The sequence below is a fragment of the Chanos chanos genome, chromosome 1, assembly GCF_902362185.1.
Source record: "Chanos chanos chromosome 1, fChaCha1.1, whole genome shotgun sequence".
NCBI lineage: Eukaryota > Metazoa > Chordata > Actinopteri > Gonorynchiformes > Chanidae > Chanos > Chanos chanos.
Window position 1 is genome coordinate 53,152,466 of NC_044495.1, and position 16,164 is coordinate 53,168,629.

Below are 16,164 nucleotides of genomic sequence, written 5' to 3' on the forward strand. Positions count from 1 at the left end.
CCTTTGACAGTTGCTGTTAGTTTGAACCGATGGTCTCCGTCCATCAGCTGTTGTATAATTTCAATATCAGGCTCTCTTTTAATTTAACCTATAGTGCATTTTATTTTATTTTTAAAGGCACGGCAGATATGTAATAAGTGAGAACATTCAAACAACGATTATTTTATTTTTGCAGCTCCGGAAAAAAACGCATCTCAAAGGACAATAGTCTATGCTCATGAGATGATACTATAATATTATAATACTATAATAATATTATAATACTATACTCTCATGAGATTAGTTTGAGAGGTCATGATATGAAATATCAGCAGATGTAACCCAACCCCCCACCCCCCCCCACCCCTCCGCCCCTTGAGAGTTCTCAAAGTTTTCCTTCTCTCCCCGTTTTCTATGATGGTGCACAATAATTACTGTTGCCTGGAGAATAAACCCAAACCAACTTAATGAAGACTGGTATACTTTTCACAGTTGGAGTTTTTAATTATGGTTAGTTTCAGTTTAAACAAGAAAGAATCAGTGTTCATACAGGGCCATACAGAGTAGGGTTTCAACTTTTCTCATCTCCACTTGTGAATCCTCACATTTAACCCATCTCCCAATAGTGTAGGAGCCACTGTGAATGCCACTGTGATGAGAAGAGGAATAGCTGTGAGTTGTCTAAATGCTTCACAACTGACATTTTGAGACATTTCATTCTGCTTGGTAATTTAATAGAGCTGTCAAACTCCCACATGCTTCACCATTAAATTAAAAAAAAATGATGAGGATTGAAAAGTGCTTATGTATAAATAAAAACACCAGAATTTCTATAAAGATTGAGGAAATGGCCTTGTCATATGAAGGCTTAAAGGCAATGTTTCAAATGAAATGCATTAAGCTGATTTTTAAGCTGTGTGGTAACACTGGTGGTATATGTAATTCATTGGGTTGAAAATAGACAACAAAAATCAATAAGTACACGGTCTTATTTGTTATTTTAATGAGGGGGTATGTTTGTAACTTTCTGTCTTTTATGTAATGCAGCTATTAATATTCATGGTGAATCGTTACCCAGTTACCTGGCAACAAATGGGTAAATCCATAGTTCTGAACAGTTAAATGAGACTTTTGGAGAAGACACATGACTCATTGACCTCAAACCATTTTACTTTAGAAATTAGACTTGAACGCTATAAAAGCCATGTGCACCATTGTCTTTATAAAAATCTGTTACTTGCTCTGGGATACCTTGGATGACCTTAGTCAGTTGATGAGCGCGTTTTACTAAGGCATTTGCCCATCGCAAGCCAAAAGAACAGCTTCAGAGCACCTGGCATGGATCCTTGAGGTGCCATGGAGCTTTGTTGAATGGATATGACATCATTCATCCCTGGGAAATTCTGTCATGTGGTATATGTTCAGGGTAGTACAAAAAGCTTTCTCAAGCTCTGAGCAGTTGTTTCCCTTAAGTTTTGGGATTTGGTGACTGAGAAAGTTGTTTCATGTGGTTTATGTTGTTTTCAGGCTCATCAAACCATTTAGCTACCACTTGCAGAGACCACTCCAATCAGGATAGGAATGCTTCACCATAAAATGCAAGCGATCACTCAGATACACCCCTGACCATTAGAGCCACCGCAGCCTGTTATGGCAGGAAAGAGGCACTTACAAAAAATATGGTCAGATAACTAATCAGATGACTCATCTGACATTTTTACATTGTTCAGCAGACCACTGCCTGTGTTATTTGCACCATTTTCCTTACAAACAAGCGTTTTTTTTTTTAACGTAATGAGGTGTTTGGGCTCCTCAACCTGGATGTAGTATTCCCCTCTGTGTAGTTTTTGATGAGGCTACTTGCTCACGCCATAGACTGATATTTGCAGTAGGTTGAGGAGCAGTTCGTTTGTACTCCCTCAAGTTGCAAAACGGATACACAGACATCACAAGCATTACATTTCTGCTCCGTACCCCAGCTGAGGTTGGCTTTCCCTCAAACCCCCATGCCAACATTATTCCAAACACTGTTCCTCATGAACCATTAGCAAATTGAGCAGTTGCAGCTAAACATATCAAAACAACCCTCTTTCAAACTCCCTGAGGCATTCATCTGGTCATGCTAACTAAAATAATGGCTGGATTTCTGAAGTGTTGCTATACAAACTGGTGGTATGTTAATTCCTTACTTTTCTCAGGAACATCATCTGTCAGTACACTTTCTTTATTTTGACACTTACCTGTACCATTTTTTTTTTCTGCCCCACCACGTCTGGCCAACACACCTCCACATTTGCATGAAAACCCCACTGGCTGTCCATGAAATTTTTAATTTCTTTCTGGAAATGGCTCCAAATGGATAGCTGATTAGTTATTTATGCCCAATAATAAGGTAGCTTCGGCTTTCAGAGCCATGAAGAGATGGAGACAGATTGACTTGTAGTCGTGATTTTATACTCATTTTATCTGATTCAGTGCATGTCTCTTGGTTGGGAATTGAGCCTCCAGTTTCAGCGAACGTATTAAAGATGTAAAAGGCCCTGAGCATTTTCTTAACACCACTCCACAGGAACAAATGTTATTTATTTTCTTTTATAAAGAAAGAGAGGGAGTGGGAGAGAGAGAGAGAGAGAGGGAGAGAGTTTCTGTTCAGATATTTGTGGTGATTTGGTAAGCATATAGAAAGTCTCCTAGTCATTTCTTTAGTGTTGCCGTATTGTTGGCCAAACTGCAACGCGAAATAAATAAAACGTAAATAAATCACTAGAACACTAGAAAGAAGTGGGCGTGGTATCCACAGCACAGGACAGAGCATGTGGCATCAGTTTTGTTGTCATCCTTAAAACAGCAGGCTGAATGTAGGATGCAAAAGAGAGTGTATTAATAGACAAGAGTTGGCACAGATTTTGTGGAAATTGGCACCAAGCTGACGAGGGGAAAGGCTGTGTTGTTATGTTTGAAGATTGACAAACAGAAATGCAGAGATTTATGCATAGCACCTTTGTACTGCATGTTTCAAAAGGAAAAAAAAATCTCTTTGACTGGGGGGAAAACAATAGATCAACTATACACCAGCTGTAAGTATTTTCCGTCTATTAGGTGACCGGATAATTGAAGCTAATATTTATTCAGCAGTGAGTCACAGAAACAGAAACATCCATAAAAACAATCAAGTTATTAACATATATATATATATATATATTTTTTTTTTTAGATTGAATTATCAGGTCACACATTCTTACAGATTAAGAGTGCAATGTCTAGACTGAAAACAGAACTGAAATATGCACACAGCATTGCTGCTCTGATATTCACAGTCTTAAAGCGAAAACCATGATGCTTACAGGCCAGATGAGTGATGACAGACATTTTAATAATTGCCTTTTAAATGTCAAATGGGAAGGATGAAATATTAAGGCAAACACTTTTTCCTCTTTTTTCTTTTCTTTTCTTTCTTTCTTTTTTTTTTTTTTTTGTAGCGTAAAACATTGAATTGCAAGGCAAGAAAACAGTTGTTCATTGGTTCATACTAAAGAACTTAAATGGCAAGGACTGATACTTACCTATACAACTATTAGCTGGTGTTAGAGCTATTTTATTATGTGAGTTAGACTACCTGCACATACAATAAATGCTTCTCTCTAGTTCTTTTCACTTCTTTCTCCTGCTGTTTCTCTTTCTGCTTTGTTCTCCAGCAAAAACTTGGCAGTTTCATCACACCGTTATGTGGGTTTTCTCCAGCTCTTTACTGCTCACTTTAAGCTCATCCAGAGTCAACAGGTCCAAGAGTTTTCCTTTCTTTTTTCCTCTTTTTTATTTTTTGCTTTACTTCCACTACTGACTCAGCACCAAGTGCCGGAATCGTTACCTCTTTTCCTTCTCTCCTCTGTCGGTTTCACTTTGTGCACCATTGGCTGGAAAAAGCTGTCCCCCCCACCCCCCCCCCATTGCTGTGCTGGCTTGTTCTGACATAGAAGCATGCTGGTCACACTGTGGAAGTGACAGGGTAGCAAGCAGAGTGGACAGCAGCTGAACACACAGGAGCTCAGAGGGTCAAGGCAGGCATTTCTTATTTGGAAAAAGCAAAAAACTGCTCCCTTCGTCTTCCAGGATCTGAAATTACTTTCTCTTCCTCCCTCTTTCTCTGTCTCTGTCTCTGTCTGTCTGTCTCCCTCTCTCTCTCTCTCTCTCTCTCTCTCTCTCTCTCTCTCTCTCTCACTTGCTCTCTCTTTCTCCCTCTCCCTCCCTCTCTCTCTCTCTCTCTCTCTTTCTCGCTTGCTCTCTCTTTCTCCCTCTCCCTCTCTCTCCCTCTCTTTCTCCCTCTCCCTCTCTCTCCCTCTCTCTCTCTCTGCCTATCTCTCACTTGCTCTCTCTTTCTCCCTCTCCCTCTCTGTCTCTCTCTTTCTCCCTCTCTATCTCTCTCTCTCTCTCTATCTCTCACTTGCTCTCTCTTCCTCCCTCTTTCTCTGTCTTTGTCTCTGTCTCTCTCTGCCTCTCTCTCTCTCTCTCTTTCTCCCTCTCCCTCTCTCTCTCTCTCTCTCTCTCTCTATGTCCTTCCCTTTTCAGGTTGCTACCTACTTGTTAAGCAGAAAGATGGGAAATTAAAGTAGGCAGAAGAGCGTGTCTGAATCCCTGGCTGGATTAGCGGTGCAGATTAAAAACAAACTCAGTGCCAGCATGCTGAGGCTATTTATGTCAGCGAGGTATCAGACTTAATCAGAGAAAGGCGGAATTCGGTCAAAGTCCTGACCCATCCAGTAATTGAGCTCAGAGTTAATCATGATCCTTTTCTCCGTCAAAGGTCTTGTCATCTTAAAGACCATTTCATACGGGCTTAATCAATAGTTCAGGATAGGAAAATGAAATTTTTATGACGGTGTGACATTTGCCTCAGGCCTCCTGTGTCTTTAAAAAAATCCACAGAAATAGTCTGTAAAGGAAGCACAAAACATTGTGCTTAGGTCCCCACTCTTAATAGTGACTGTAAACCTTGAAGGTCATTGATGGATGATGCAGCCACACATTTAAATGGCTCAATTTTTGTTCAGCCACTGAATAGACAAACTCCTTCAGTACACCATAAAAGCACTTGCCAAATGTTAAGGTTCACCTTTCAAAAATAAACGTAGGGTTATTGATGGTGTGGTATTGTTATATGGATTTTATGGATTTTAATGCTATGCATCCCACTGCACACCTTTGCCAATGTACAGTAATCTTCTGTGCAGTCCCAACTCATTTTCAAACAAACGCTACTGCAGACCGATTCCAGTATATTATTTTTACGGGTATATTTCAACAGAACCACAGAGATTTTGGCAACTGAGCCTAAGTAATTCTATTTTTTCATTCTTTACAAATAGGAACAAACTATTTGATCTTGATCAAATGATGGGACTAAAATTTGAGGAGAATCTTGACATTTTTTTTTTTTTTTTGGGTCAATGTCTCACATTCCATTTTCTGAATCTCACAGGACATTAGTGTCGCCAGAGCATGGTTGGACCCTTTAGGGCCTTCCATCCCCTGAAGACCTCTGTCTTCCTTTTTTTTTTTTTTTTTTTTGTTCAGTCAAACATTCGAATTTTTACAGTCGTGTTTCTGTTGGTAATAGAGACAATTATAAAGACTTGCACTGGCAAGATCCCTATGGGCATACATTTGCATACTGCAGTTCCAGTCAGGAGAAAAAGAAATTATTGTCTGACCTACATGTTTATTTTTCGCAAGACGTCCTTTTTACCATTTGTCCCGGAAAAAAAGAGCGTGCATTTGCGAGGTTGAAGTGGATTGTTTTTGTTTTTGCAATTGTGCAAGATCTTTCTCTGCATCGATAATTGTTTCTAGGATCCTATTCAGACCCTTTAATTTCCAAATAATTCAAAAAAGAAACAGAATGAGAAATGAGATTTGATTGTAACACCATTTTTTCATTCATGCTGCATGCATTATTGAACATATCAATCATTAGTTTCTTCCTCTTTGAAATTCAGTCCTTTTTGAATTCGTCGTCCCCTTCCTGTGGCAGCATGGCAGTTTTAATATTAGATGATATGTGTACAAATTTGGGAGAGTGTTGATGTTGACGTGTTTATTTGTTATCATAAGAATTTATGTGTTCCATCATTCAATTTGCATTTTTCGCGTGACTCACGATTCCGTCCTGCAGGCAAAGAGGTGCTTTGGCCATCAAGATTTATACGTCTCTGCACGTTCGCGCTTTCAGCGCTCACATTTCGTAATGAATTCTGCTTTTGGGGGTCGATGACTGAGCAGCAATGCTTGTAACAATGGAGGCTGATGAAAAATAGCAATGCATGTGTCTCTCTCTCTCTCTCTCTCTCTCTCTCTCTCTCTCACACGCACGCGCGCACACAAACACACACACACACACGCACGCACACACACACACACACACATACACACACTCATGCTGTGATAATGAAGGTGATTATGGACAGTTTAAAGTTGCGCTCCAAATCAATCAATGTGTGAGGCTTCCCAATCAGTGTCAGAATGAGTGTCATCCAGAGATATGTTCTGATACCTGTCGTAGCCTGACAAAGAACTAATTAAGAACCGTCTGACGTGCCCCGGTCAGGGGAACAAGGAACTGGATGAAAGTGTCTCAGGATTAAATGTCGTTGTATTCCATATGTGTGTGTGTGTATGCAAAATGCACAGAATACATGCTTATACACATAAACTAGCAATTCATTGCAGAAACATTTCATTATATTTTATTTTGGGTTTTTTTTTCCTGTAAATGAATACTGTTTTTTGTACATATGTTTTTAACATGCAGAAATTCTCCCACTCGCTAGAAAATATAAACTGAGATGGTTTTATACACTAATTATACATGTTATTCTGTCATTTTGAGATTAGATTAGATTCTCTCTCCCTCTTTTTTTTTTTTTTTTTGCTTTATTAAAGTCCATATTGTTCTGAAAATGAAATGATGAAATCAAAACAATTCACAATACACATAATAGAACTGATTTATTCATAAGATAATAATTATGTCTTTCTGTAGCACAATCATGTTGTTAAATTAGAGTAGGATGAACGCATAACAGAAAAGCTAGATTTCTGGCATAAAATCAAGAGTGAACTGTTCCATTAAGCCCATAATTGGAAAAGCTGTTGAAGAAAGAAAGGACATTAATAAACTTTGCTGCAATGCTGAAGTCTGAACCATATCTCTCCGATCGAGGCCCTGTTTATTCTTTACCGAAGTGTGCTCCATTTCCTTGTTAAAGACACTGCAGATGGTACTAATTAGTATGCATGAAATAGCTTGTAATTAATGTAATGTTAGGATAAAGTGGTTGGGTAAGCAAGGTTCCTATATCAGAATGGAACATTTTAATTGAATCTCCCCAAGTTTAATTAATGTTATTTAAAAAGTAAGTGTGATTAGTGATTTTTTTAATTTTTTTTTTTTTTTTTTTTTTTATGAATTACTTCATGGACAGTGTTGAGAAATGTATGTAATGTTTCTCACATTTATAGAGCACCCATTTTAAGAAATAATGTTCATCCTTAGACTAATTACCAAATATAAACAGTGCGGGATCCACGTATTCATTTCTCTCAGTCAAAAAAAAAAAAGAATATTTCCAAATAGATCCATAGGTTCTGTAAATATATACATGCACTTTACTGTATATCGAGCACGTTACACTAAGTAAAACAAATGTGCTTAAAAAAAAAGTAACGCTGTTGCCTCTAACAGCACGCAAAATTTGTTTGATAGGTTGCACGAGATGTGATTGACTTTTTTAGAAAAAATTGTATGTGCCAAGTCAGTCCTCGAGTATGTGGCATGGTTGGAGAGATCTGAGTGACTTTATCCATATAATTACATCACCGTTTTCAAATGTTGTATCTGACCATTTTGATGAGCACTTGAATATAGCACACTTGAACGTGCACGTGTCTGGCATAACAATCATTTGGCTTAAACTGTGTTTGAGGACAACAGATGGTTAGAGATCTCACGGGGTGCCGTGTTTTAAAATTTGGATTAACTTATAGCTTTATGACAAAATGACGGTGGATATTAACATTATCCTTCATCAGCGTAATCTGGAGTGAGGTGAAGGTGGGAGGGATGTGAAAATATGAAAATATGGGTATATTTAATTAGAATGTAGAGAGAATGACCCCCATGTTGCGTTTTCAACTTTTAACTGTAACAGAGCAAAACATGTAAGGTCCCATGTAAGTAAAGAATTGTTGATATGGAGTTAGTTTGCCTTTAAGCATGCTTATCACATGTTTTTCAAAGTTGCTGATGAATCCGCTTTTCGATACACAACACCGACGTGTTGAATTTATTGTTGCTGAGGTGATGAATTTTTCCATAAATTAGCACCGGCTATTCAGATTCATTCTCTTCATTTTATGCGTATGGTTTCTGCCACTATGCCCAACTGTTTGTTTGTTTGTTTTTGTTTTGTTTGTTTGTTTGTTTGTTTTTATTATTTGTGCGTGCGTGCGTGCGTGTGTGCGTGCATGCGTGTATTCATCTAATGAGGAGCTGTGATAGATGATGGTTTTTGAGTAAGATGTCAGGATGCGAGGCTTGTACAGGCCTCGGTAATGTAAAAAAAAAAAAAAAAAAGTATGTCACCTACTCTCCTCATGCTCTTGCAGCTGAAGAGAGAGAGCTTTTGAAGATGACTGCTCCTCTTTACAACCAGTCCTTTTCCTGAGTGCAGCACATCACCAGAATACCCAGAAGCTCGATTTTAATGTCTACCTTATTAAACCCATCCACAGAGAGCGGCTCCTTATTATGTGTGCTCCTGAAATCCGTCATCCTTAGATGTTCCTTGTTGCTGTTTGTTTGGGGTTTTTTCATTTGTTTGTTTGTTTGGTTTTTTTTGTGGGTTTTTTTTTTTTTTTCTTGGTTTTGTTTTGTGTTATGTTTTTACTTTTTGTCCACTGAGACATCCAGCAAACAATAAGAAAGTAAATTTGGCTCCCATTGTGTGTGGGTGGGTGGGTGCGTGTGGGTGCGTATGAATATATGCTGTAATATATTGTGAACTGTAAAGCACACACACACATGCATATGTGTGTGGGGTCATGTAAATGTGTGTGCTGTATAATTTTGAATGAGGTTTTTTTTTTGTTTTGTTTTTTTATTATTCTACACACATAATTCTGATTACAAGGGAGTAGATTATGTTCACACTAAAGATTATCCAGCACAGCGTGCTGCATCCAAATATATTTGAAAGCTAATTGTCTCAAACTCCTCAGCGCGGCCATAAATATAATGTTTAGCGCATTTTAATTGTGTGCAGAATGCTTGAAAATGGTTGACATAATAGTACATTCTCCACACTCTTTTACAGAGAAATGGTTTGAATCTAATTTGTTGTTCATTCTTCCCCCCCCCCCTGCAGAATGAATACATGTGTCCCAGACCACTGCCTGGAGCCTGGCTGGGAGATATACCCACAATCCACTGAGAAGACCAAATGCTCATGGGTAAAGACCATAGTCAGTTCACTACTCTGTACCTGAAATGTCCTTTGTACAGTCCCAAACTATGCCTTTCAATTTAGTTTTGTATTTGGATTGGAATATGTTCACTGTACAATATCTCCAGAGAGACAAAGAGTATGGGGTTCAACAGACAGAATGTACGCGTTGAAGGAAACCTTTCGAGTTGGGCCCCTCTTGTGAATTCGGAAAAGAATACAAGAACAGTCTACCAAAATTGGTCTCTCGTACTCCATCAAAAAGAGACTTGGTCGCCATCTTCAAAAAGACAAAAAGGTTTCTCCAAGGATGGAAAAAAAAAAAAAAACAAATTAAGTTGGCAAGACAAATTAAAATAGCAATTTTATCTCTTGTGAACTGCTTAAATGTTTCCTCAGCAACATCTCAGAAACAATTATGTCGACTGCACGGTAATTTGTCAATCGAGTTTCCCCGCAGACTTTCATCTCCATGGTCAAGGCGTTGCTGTATTTCCCTGCGCATCTGTCGCTACACGCTGTACAGCTCGGCCCCTATTAATGATGCTTAGCTCTGGGGGAAATATCCCCAACTCCAGCTCTGAATGGTCATCCTCCAATCGCACACACACATGTATAGAGAGATGTTTCTAAAAGACGCTGAGATGTATTCTGTTTGGAAAAAGAAAAGAAAGCAAGAAAGAAAAGAAAGAAAGAAAGAAAACTACTTAAGAAGAAAACCACAGCTTCAGACTACACGACTGCAAAGTAAACTCAAATCAGTCCCTGAATGCCATGCAGCAATTTCCTGCAAGAAAATGGTAACTCACAATGAGTTCTCCCACTGTGATTACCTTTCCAGACCCTGGCTGATTTTAGGCTGTCCACAGGAGACTCCAATTGTGGATATATCTGTTTGTTCTCTCTTTTTTTGTGATGTGAGTGGGGGAAAAAAAAAAACAAACAACTCTTGAGTTCTCTGCAAGTGACACTACATGTTGTGAGCAGAGATGAATTAATGTTAATGTTTTTGTTTTTGGTTTTTTTGTAAAAGATTAATTCTCATCATCACATAAGGATGATTATAAGGGGGACACAACGGCTGTAAATTTAATGTTTGGTTGTTTAAAATACTCAATAAATGTGAAGGATAATGCAGAGTGACATCTCTGTGACATGTGAGAACCAACCTTGGCGAGTAAAATGGATTCTGGGCAACAACAACAACAACAACAACAACAACAGCAACAACAGCAACAACAAAAACACAGTTGCTGCCCAACACTGACTGAAAGCATTTTCACAGATCATGTTTACACGTTCCCTGTAATCACCACTGATTATAAAGGCAAAAGAGAGCAAGAAACATAATCAAAGGTATCAACTACCACTCCAGTCTGCATTCTTTTTGGTTTGTTTGTTTGTTTGTTTGTTTGTTTGTTTTTTGCTGAAGGGTTTTACTGCAGTATTTCAATTTCACACAACCCTCAGCAGGGACACAACGATGCACACTAGATTTTCTTAGGAGCTTGTTGGTGTTCTTGCACGGTTTAGATGGTACTTGTACAACTGGCATGATGCCAGAGTAAACGTCACATGGCACAGCAGTATTCATGCATTCACGCAACACGGGCTTATGCAGATGATGCAGTATGTAGCAATCTATACTCCCTGTGACCCAGTTCATCTGCATTTTTTTTTTCTTTTTTTTTTTCACTCATGCGCGCCTCCCGGTCGTAAATCTGATTAACTTGTATTTCATTTTGATAGCACCTTCCTCTTTCTACATACTATATATATATATAAAAAAAATGTATGGATCAAGGTGCCTTTGTTTAAAAGGTTACATTTATTGTAGTAGGAGAAAAAAGTATGTTTAATTACAACTTATGAGACACAGTAAAAGGCTTTGACATATCTCTTATCCTCTTTCATAAAACCTTCAGATATATGGAGTTGACTCTATGCGTTGGCAATAGGGATGCAGCTATTTCACCTTGCTGTGAATGGTAAAACCAGTAATGATGGTGAAAAGCCATATTCATGAGCTCATATAAAGTTAATGAATAACTGAAAGTGAATTACCAAGTGTAACCACAAGGTTAATTCACATTAATAAAGGCTTTATGGCAGAAATATTGAAATTTAGCACCCTCCTAGCATGCAGTGGTAAGGTAGATTATTAGACTCAATTGCCTGATACTGAGATTGAACACAGATCTGGATGAAATGGAACCCGGGGGCCTTGTAGACTGTCGAAAAGTGAGGGATGACCATACTTAACCTTCCAAGTTATCGGCTTTTCCCGAGAAGAACCTGAGATTCTGTCTTGCAAGCTCAGCAATTCATCAATGTCAGTGAGGAGATGGCCACGCTGTGGGGTCCGTCCAGTTGGCATACATTCTGCCATTTCAGACAAGGTTTACACTTCATTCTGTCCTTGAGCCAATACCCCCCACACACACACACACACACACACACACACACACACGCGCGCGCGCGCACACCACTGCACACTCACACACGCACGCACACACACACATGCACAACTCCAACTCCTTTTTATCCTAATGTGTCACTATCCGTCTCTGTATTGTCACTGTTTAAAGAGTTCTACCTCTCAGTGCTGCAGAGAGCATGCGTGAAGACAAAAAAAAAAATCAGCAGATTATAGTTCCTCTAGAGACCCTTGATTTGGGAAGAACTTCAGATGCCCAGATGTTAATGTCCGGCACTGTTTAGGATTACAACGACACGAAAATCATCGCTCCAAGATCCTCCTAGAGGATCTCACAATCTATTTCATTTGTCATTTTGTTACTTTTTGCTTTATTGTGACATCTCAAAGCCTTCCTACATTCAGTGTTTAAGACAACACCATAGAATAACAAGTATTTAGGTTTTTGAGTTGTTGTTCTGTTTTTGTTTTGGTTTGTTTTGTTTTGTTTTGTTTTGTTTTTTTGATATTAATATTACAGTTGAAAGTTTTGGTGAACTCTTGCTTGAAATATTCTGTCCTTGGACATTGTTTCTTTTAGAGTAAACAGTTATTTTGTTGGTCTTCTGAAACTGTATGAAGGTTCTTTTCTCCTTTTCCTTGCATGGCTCTCTTTCTCAGTTGCTTCTGCTATAGCACTAAACTCAGAAAGGCATAGAAAGACAGTATAGATGTAGGTGTTTTGTTTGGTCGACAAAATCAAGAATTTTGTCAAATAAAGACATGTAAGTCTATTTGGTTTAATACAGAAAACCCTGTTTGTGGAAAAGGTAGCATTTTAGAAGGTTCAAAAACCCCCTCTTTTCTTCTTCCATCAAAAATCCTTGGATACAAAATTCTTGTCGTAAGAATGTTTCTTCTGAAATGTTGTCCATCTTTGTTGTTCACTCGCCCATCTTTAAATGGCTTTCAAAAAATTTATAACTCTCACATGGTGTCCTACAATTTTTTTCCCCCCAATCTTCCAGTGTGTACTTATGCAGAGCAAATACAAAAAAAAAAAAAAACCTTTTCGTTATGTAACAAAATTAAGTAAGGACTGCACTTTGGAAGATGGCTTTCCACAATGAAAAATGAACTGAAACATCAATTCAAATGCATCACCTCTTTGAGGAAATATTATCTCTCCATTACAATGTTTTTCAATGTCGTGCCAAGAGATTATTTCAGACAGCAAAGGGTACTCTTTGAAAGAAAATACACACAATTGCATCCAATACGTGTTATGAAACTCTCTCTTCATCTCTGAAGACATGGATATATTTCTCTGCCATTCATTCTATGACTAGTCATATTATGTCTTTGGTGCATTTGCACCGTGTGCACCGATCAGACAAAGATGGCTCGGATCGTCTGAAATTTTAATTCAATTTAAAATTTCATTCCTCTCGCCATGTCGAGTCTGTGTCGCGCGCGATTGTGAAAAGATGTAAAGACATCTCCGTCGGTCTCCTAATCGTACATCGCCTTTTACACACCTGAGATGAGACTGTTCAGCGTAAACAGCGTAACTGCGCTGTGTTTACATTCACGCCTCCATTCACCGGGCACTTCAGTTAACGCACGTAAGGTCGTTAAGAACCTCTGTGCTTAGATTTCACTGTTTCGAGACTGAAGCACAAATGTAATGGTGAGTTAAAACAAAAACAAAAAAAAAGAGATGGACGACTGTGACACACTGTCTGTGTGTACCGTCCGCACGCGGACCCTTCAGCTAAACGCACCCTCGTTTTCTGGTATTTATGGTAAACCCTCGGCTTAAGCAAGCTAATAAAAGAGTGCAGCCTAGCTTTCTATCCTAAGAGAGCCTGGAGCTCAAAGCATATTGGTTTATTGTTCATATTGTACAGGACTTTTATGTTACCCCCCCCAGCCCCCCCATCCCTGACCCCGACCCCCCTCCCCCTCACCACCACCGCCACTACCACTACACCTATCTGCCGATTGATACATTGATGTTTGTACTTTGAATTGTATGTATTATATCTAGAGTATGTGATTTTCTTTCAATAGAAAAATAATAAAACACATTCAACAGATGTAATGTTGTATGATGAATTACTGTTATTGTGGTTATTGTGGTTAGAGAATGGTTACTGTATACCGTGATGTTATATTCTTAATTATTATTATCGTGTTGTTGTGGTTACTGAAAGGATTGGAATGCATCATAGACAGTCAGAGCAAATCTTAGAAGACAAGGCTACCATTACAATTAGCTTCTCTCTCTCTCTCTCTCTCTCTCTCTCTCTCTCTCTCTCCCCCGGTCTGATTTTTTAATGCAGCTGTAATAAGACAGCATGTAAAGAATGAATGATTGTTCCTTCTATTTCCCCTGCAGGAATGTGATATCAATACTACCATATATCTTCTCTTGTCTTCTTTTATTTATTTATTTTTTTTGTGAGAACTTAGTTACCAGCACAGTCGCATACAAAAATAACAATTTGTCAAACTGTCAGTTTCAGAGGAGTACATCTTCTGTAGAAGAGTACTCATTGGCGCCTAATTATAATCAAATTTACAAAACATGAATGTGACAAGCCTGGAAATGTTTGATGTCACTCAAGTTTTCCTTCATTTTCTTGGCTTCTGGATGGATTCTTTGCTATATACATATGTATTTATCTGTATATAAATATATAGTCTATATTTTTAACCCCCAAATACCTGTTTAACATCTATGATGATTACTGTGTGGATTAAAATAATGTAAATATTCATGTTAAATACAGATACTAATTGTACCAGAGAATGCAAATTGAATCCATAATCCATTTGATTAATCTAGATTTCATCTAGCATGAATATATGAGCTGAAATTTTCATTTAATTAATTTCATTCAATTTGTGATAGGAATTATGACAATAATTAACGTTTTAAGGTATGAACGGCATTAATTGCCTCCCACTTTATGCCTTATCTGTACTTTGTTTGATTTATTAGAGAAAAAATCATTTGAATACATGTACAATCGACTTTCCTTTACATAATGAGCCTATGAATTACCTAGATAAATAAATAAATAAATAAATAAATAAATAAATGACCTCATATGTAAAGAAATCAAAATATATTTGGTTGAAAACACTTAAACAAGTGTGTTTTTCTCAAAACTTCCCACCGTGTTGAAAACAAGGTCACTCCGCTCCAAAAATGCAACTTTTCCATGGTGTGTTTAAACCATACTCTGAATACTTGGAAACCATTATACTTTACCACCATTGACTGAGACAGCATGTAGACCTAGACAAGCTGTAAAATTTAAACAGGATGATCAAACATTGCATGAAAGGAAAAACCATGACTGCACAGCTATTGATGGGATTTCACTTTTGTCAGACGGGAGTCTTCGTCTTAAATCTTCATTAATCCCTTGTGTGTTTTGTGCTACAAACTTATTTTTGGAGCTATACAACTATTTCGGGATTAAAGTTAATGAATTTTAAAAAGAATCCACTTCAGTAGACTTCCCATACCCAAAGAGACAGAGGCGTTTCGGGCCGTCAAGCTGTTCGGCCCAGGTCTGAAAAATATTTAATAGAGCGGGCACCAAACAAACCATGGAGACAGTTCATGTACATTGAGACTGCATTCCTCAAGCATGCAACCGTTATGTAAACATGCAAATGAATGGAACTGGGAGACAGCACTTCTTCTTTCAGCTAAAATGAAAACATTTTAAGGCATACATTTTTTATGCAGCACTGAATAAACACATACAGTATCATATTGTCTAGAAAAATATCTATCCTTTAGAAGTTCATGGCCATAAGAGATCGCTTGTTGTCGTTTGTTTAAAGAATATTTGGCTCTTTTCAGCTAGTGTCCTGATTCATTATTCTCTAGTCGTCACAGATTACGGTAAATACTACATCATTTTCATCAGGGATGTCAAATCAGGGACAAACAGCAAAAATGTAATTGGATTTGATTTTGAGCTTGTTTTTGGTGTATTTCCATTTGAAGCTTATTTTTATGCCACTAACAACATCAGCTACACAGCGTCCTGTAGACTGGATATCGTGAGTCAATCATATCTATGCTACTCAACAAAATTCATAAACAGAGACTAATTTTTACAGCTACATGAATGAGATATACTGAAATAAAAACAAAAAGTGACACATTTTATCAAACATTCTATGTTTTATTGTGTTACTACTCTGGTTCAGGATATGAATTTTTACATGTCAGTCTTCTTTACATCT